This window comes from Haemaphysalis longicornis, unplaced genomic scaffold, assembly GCF_048455015.1.
Source record: "Haemaphysalis longicornis isolate Haplotype H1 unplaced genomic scaffold, Haemaphysalis longicornis Haplotype H1 scaffold_548, whole genome shotgun sequence".
Lineage (NCBI taxonomy): Eukaryota > Metazoa > Arthropoda > Arachnida > Ixodida > Ixodidae > Haemaphysalis > Haemaphysalis longicornis.
This window is the reverse complement of record NW_027526393.1, coordinates 56,057-61,973: the sequence shown is the minus strand read 5'-3', so window position 1 is coordinate 61,973 and position 5,917 is coordinate 56,057. Positions and strand designations below refer to the sequence as shown.

General features: G+C 42.4%; 1 long non-coding RNA gene across 1 annotated transcript; it reads right to left on the bottom strand.

The window, feature by feature from the left end:
- Positions 1-1,572: 1,572 nt before the first annotated feature.
- LOC144140897 (uncharacterized) lies at positions 1,573-5,376 on the bottom strand. Its single transcript, XR_013316383.1, has 5 exons — positions 5,110-5,376; positions 3,854-4,022; positions 3,514-3,659; positions 3,299-3,421; positions 1,573-2,239 (listed from the first exon to the last, which is right to left on the bottom strand). It is a non-coding gene; the product is annotated as an uncharacterized LOC144140897 (long non-coding RNA).
- Positions 5,377-5,917: the final 541 nt, after the last annotated feature.

Genomic DNA, 5,917 nt, shown 5'->3' with positions numbered 1-5,917 from the left:
TGTAAAATGATTATGGAATTTATCCGGTGCGCCGTTCCAGGTACCTTCAGACCAGCTGTTTATATAAAACGGTGTTCCTATAGGCATTGGGAAGCTGTCCCGGGACTCCACTTTTCCAATATTTCTGCTTTCCTGTCGGTATACACTGAGGTCATATGCCAGGCTGGCGGATGCATTGGTATCAGCAGGAAACCGCAAGCACCATTTTAACACAGCCTTGATATATGACCCGCAGTGATACCAACAATTGGAAAGCAGAAACCACCGCAGCAGTGTGGTCCCTGACATTTCCCAACAGTTGCCTATCGGAGCACAGTTGTATATAAAAGTTGGTCTGAGGCACCTAGAGCGGCACACTCTCTTTGGCTTCACCCGCAGAATCCTGTGCTGGGTTTCAGCTGCATATAAAAGAAACAATATACTTGCATTAAAATACGCACGAAACAAACTATTATGACTAATACACTGCTTTTCAACATACTATACAACTTTATTGGGTGTTAGTATTTATACATTTCAGATTTTAATAGCTGTCTATTTTAAATTGCACAGAAAATGACCAACGTACAAGGAATAAATACCATAACGATAACACTAGGCTCCAAGTGGCATTTTCACATATTCACTTTTACTCAAAAACATGGTTAATAAAGACGGTATTAGGGTCGACTGCTTCATAAATAAATAGACGTGTGTGTCTAACGCGGCACTGACACAGACATTATACAACAGTGAGCATCAAATATGCTGTCTTATCAGATAAACCAAGGTAATTCAAAGGCGGAATTACTCATTGCGCTTGCCATACTGTGTTTACGCATAACTGTTTCGGAAAATGCAGTTTGCTATTAAATTGTAGGGAAAGGCCTAAAAACAAGCCATACACGGTTGTATTATCAGAAACCTACAACAGTGCAGTGCAAGAGTTTAGGAAAACAACGCTCGAGCCAAGATTAACGATAAAACATTTTGACACGAGAGGTCACATGCGGCAGTATGCCACAATTAAAACATGATTATTAAAGATAGTAGTTTCCTGACACCAGGCGTTAGTGTAACATCAAGCTATTTGTAGGCAAAATGGACTTTATGAGCGTCCTGAAAAGGCCTTTGACTTAAGGCACGTTACTTGCCCAAACAATTTGTAGTTTAAAATAATTCATCCCGAGAAACCTCACAAAAGCCAGCGGGAATCATATAATTTTGCAAACCAGGTAGCTGGAAGCATGTTACACATAGTAAAATTTAACAAGCAGTCTAATTATATACGTCATCAATTTAAGCGGGAGCAAGTCAGACATCCTTAAGAAGCAAACAAGCCAGCGTTGAATCATACAGGGGACCAGTTTTACAAAGCAGACTTGAAAGCATTTTTTCCAGCCTCAACGTTTTACGTTAGGTAAAATTCACAGTTGCGTGCTATAAAAACCCTCCCGTCTTGCTGTCAGTGTAATTGTGACCAAATCCCTGCTTCCGCCAAGCAAGAAATGCAACTTTGTTCAAAGGAGAATACTTGTTCAAGCCAAATAAGCACATTTTAAATTCTTCTATGGCATGGGTGTCAACTCACTTACAGTACTAAAATTTATCAATGAAGGCGCAAGCTATCTGCGTAAATAAGCACTGTCACTTTTGCATCAGCAGCAGCACTGCCACGAAAAAAAATCTCATGAGCTACACTTGAATAATAGGACGTTACAATGCGGTGCCATGAACTACATTAACACCCACTATAGATTCAAAGACAGCCTGCGCATTGTGCCAATGATGAAAAATAAGGCACGGCTTCAGTGTTCAGTTGACATGAAACTTGCATGTGCCAGTAACTTAAACCTCTTCATCTGATTTCACCCCCTTCATGCCTTTCATCTGACCTCCTTCATGCCTTTCAAGAGATACTTTAACCTCTACCAATAATTTAAAATCCCAAGTAGAGCTGAACACTTCAAGTATTTCAACAAAGACTCCAACTTAAATGACACCAGGCCACTGTCAAATTTCTCATGCTTTCCAAGAACTCCCTGCAAAAGTCCCAAGAACTCTTCAAAGGCACACAACCATAAGAACATGATGACACGATGAAAAAGATGACATATGCGGCGAAGAGGACGACCACATCCTGAAGTGACAATGCAGGCGGCGAATCTGTGATGTGTTTCTTGCGGGCAATATTGATGGCGCCAGTCCCTTTTCTCAGAATAACCGGGCCTCGAGAAGACTTACTGCTCACCTCATGTACCTTCAAGGAAACAAGAATATTTTGTTACATGGTTGCTTTAAATGAGTCAATTGCTTAGGCCCTTTCATAACACAGTAATTGATTTAAAATCAGTGATTTCTTGCGTTTTTTTCTGGGAGTGCTGCTAAAGGTGGAAGTGCGCTAAACAATATCACCACAGACAATCAATGAAATTGCCCTGATTCTGGAAAGTATTCCACCTTGCTGCCTCGGTATCCTGAATATAAGGTTTTTTACCCTTGAGAGGTTTTGTTTATTAAATAAATCGAATAATAATTACTATAATCACCTTTCGGCATTATATTTTACACACCTTCTCTCTGCAAAAAATGTTCTCTGTACTGTATAATGTGCTCCCTAGAATGCTGTAGTGAGGCTGGCTTAATATAACTTACAGCTAAACGATGTTTCTACCGCAAAGAAATAAATGGCCAGTCATAGGAAATCATAAATATCGCACTGTGGCAGAAATGTTTGGGGGAATTAGTTCCACCTAAAATATTTCCCTCTCGATATGTATTACCTCCATGGTTCGTAGTGGTATGAGGCAGAAGGTGAGCTGACTAATGCTGAACTAGGCTGTTGCACAATTTTCTTATAAATCACAACTATAGCACATTTTCTTGCAGACGACACTTTCTGTGCTCTAAACAATTCCCTTAAAAAATTACCCCTTATTTAACCACCTGTCAAAATCCAATACAAGCATTACTCATGCTACGGCTGTATTTGGGAGTATTATTGGTGCTACGGGCGTATTAAAAGCGGGAAATTTAAATCGTCAGTTGCCACCGTATTGTTGCAGCAGCAACCACGTTGGGCGTGTCCGTGGTGCTGGCAAATCACAGCAACAACTCTCAAGTTGTAAAAGCTAAATATTTACAAAACTCAAATACAAAATAGTGTTTTTTTTTTTGGCCGCTGTTGGAGCATCCGTAATAGGCGGAATGTGAACACAATGGCCAATATTGGCGTTCACGATAACTTGTTAACAGTGAGATTTTATTAGGATGAACAGGCCCAGAAATTGAGTCCCGCAAAAACAAAATGCCAGCTTACCCAACCAAAATTATGACCCGGGTGTTTCTGCCAGGGACGTCTCAAAGTGCACTTCCAGGAAAGTTTCGCTAACGTGTTCCGAAAAGCTCCTACTGTCACCTTGAGCCACAGGCCAAGCTGTCACTGAAAAGAAGTTCAAGTTTCAAACCATTAGTTACAAAGAAACTACCTAAAAACGCGCCATGAAAGACCCAAAAATGGCAGTGCGTACTTACTTGTAGAATGCAATGATTTCATCCCGTGCAAGAGCTTTAATGTGTTTCCTTCTGATGATACACTTCCAAGAAGGGGTCCAAATACAATTAAAATGGCCATATGCATTCCTTGTACAGCTGTTTTAGGTCTATCTTCACCCTATTGCCTAGAAAATAAACAGTACAAAAATATCAGAGAATACATTTATGCCTTGCTTTACCCAGGGAGCACGAGAAAATATTGAACAATGTCTGATTCGTTCCACGAAAGTCGAATGTCTTTTTTACAGCGGAGCCCTGGTAATCTTTTCTTGCTAAACAATTTGAGATATAAAAATATTTGAACATACTTTAAGCTCACCTGTCCTTGGTCTATGCGAACTGGTGAATATCTGCACAATATGCACGACTCAAAAGGTACTCTTTTGTGGCTTATGAGCTCCACAGGGCATTCATAATCCGCCGCACTCTCCCCGACGACCCTTCAGCATGCCGAAGATGTCTTCAGCCAGTAAATGCCACAGCCATGACTTCGCAGGAGCATGTAAAGAATGGAAATAATTTGTTTTCATTTTTTTTGCAGAGAAACAAAAACATTTGTCACAACCTATCAGTGGAGGGCCAAATGTCTCCACAGTCAGCCACAGACTCTTTCTGAACAGGTCATAGAGTACGAATACAGAATGTAGCAATCTACTTTTGCAGTATAATTTCTACGTTCAAAGGAGAACAAAAATGGATTAATGTTTGGTGCACATCATGATTCAACAACTTTGCACCTGAGCGTTTCGAAAATTATTCCAACTCTCTAGCTACATTGATAGCATAAAATAGCAGGAATGAATTATTTTTAAACTTACTTTGTGACGTTAAAACTTCTAATAGTCCACACGTGAGCTTTATGGGTAATTATTCTGAGGTCTCAGGTTACCACTGACATTGACAGCATAGAAACGGCTCCACACTTTCTGCGTGTTTCCACCTGACTTCCCCTCCACAAAAGGAACGTTTTGTTACTACGCTGCTGCTCAGACAACCACTTTCCCTTGCATTTCACTACACGTCAGGGAGCCAACTAAAGTTGACTAGTGTAAATAGACCATCTGAATTCATCGAAGGCATTGGAAGAAACGGGGAACAACTACACACACAGCACAGATAAACGTAAGCAGTGCTGCCGCCAACGTCTTGAACGCACATCAACATTAGGCGGAATAGCGTGATTAGCACAGTAAATGTATGGCTCTCAGAAGACCAACACAACGCAATTAACACGGAAGTTTGAAAATACCGATAAGGCTAAAAGACAGACGCTCCGACAAACAAGCCGTGCAGTGTGTGCGCGCGAGACAATAGCGTGCGACTAACTCGAGAAGATTCAGCACTGCTGGCAGGTACAGAAACTGTCAATATACAACTAAGCAACACCACACCATTAGGGGACATGCAGACTCGAGAAATGCGCGCTCCAGCCACTTTCTAAATAGCACTAGCTAACGTAGGCAGTCAAACGTTTCTCGCATCGAACAGGCAGCGGAGCGGCACGTTTATCGGACGCAGTGATGAACAAGTCAATGAACAACAACCGTTACCAGAACATAAATAAGCAGCACTGACCTTTTTTGCGCCTCCCGGCAAAACTTCACTTCGTCGAACAGTAAATACAGCCCGAGGACATGAAGAAATCCGCAGTTTCACGCCACAACCAAACTGGTAACCGTTCCCGCCAGTCTGACCGACAGTTCATTTAGTACATCAGGCGCATAACGCGAGCAATGAAGAACACCGCTATAGAAGGCCACTGGTGGCGCTGCATGCGGACGAACAAAAACTAGCTTGCAAAAACGTTGAGACGTAGGGGCGCTGCTGTCGTTAAAAGTGTTCACGCAGTCCCGTTTTTCCCTCATCGTCGTTGTACCCGTTGCCGTCCCACTATATCATGCATCAACGCAAGTGGCGCTGCCTTGCGGCTGTCAACGCATGCGCACGGCATGCCGCACTGAAGTGGCGGTCGTTTCGTTGTTTCGTAATGGTTTCGGCCAATTTTTTCTTCCTCCGTGCCTTGGGCGATGCACGCCGTGGCCAGTGACCAGTCCGCGGAAGAGATCACAAGCTCGGCACCCGTGATCGCTTATATTTGCTTCGGAAAATGGGAGTAGGCCTCTAAGCGGACGTCTACGCGGCTCTGAGGCTGGAACAAAGAGCTCAGATATTAGCCAATTTAACACGTTAGTTGGGCTAAAGTTGTTTCTCGCCGCGTGCCGTGAGCGCGTGCGGTATGTGTGCATAAACTTCGATGGCGGCTTTATTTCGTTCTTTGCAGTGAAAACGAAACGACGCTTCTTTATTGACTGTGTTCTCTTGACAACAAGTCTTTCCAATACCAAAAATATATACTGCAACGCTCTTTGATATCCACGTTATA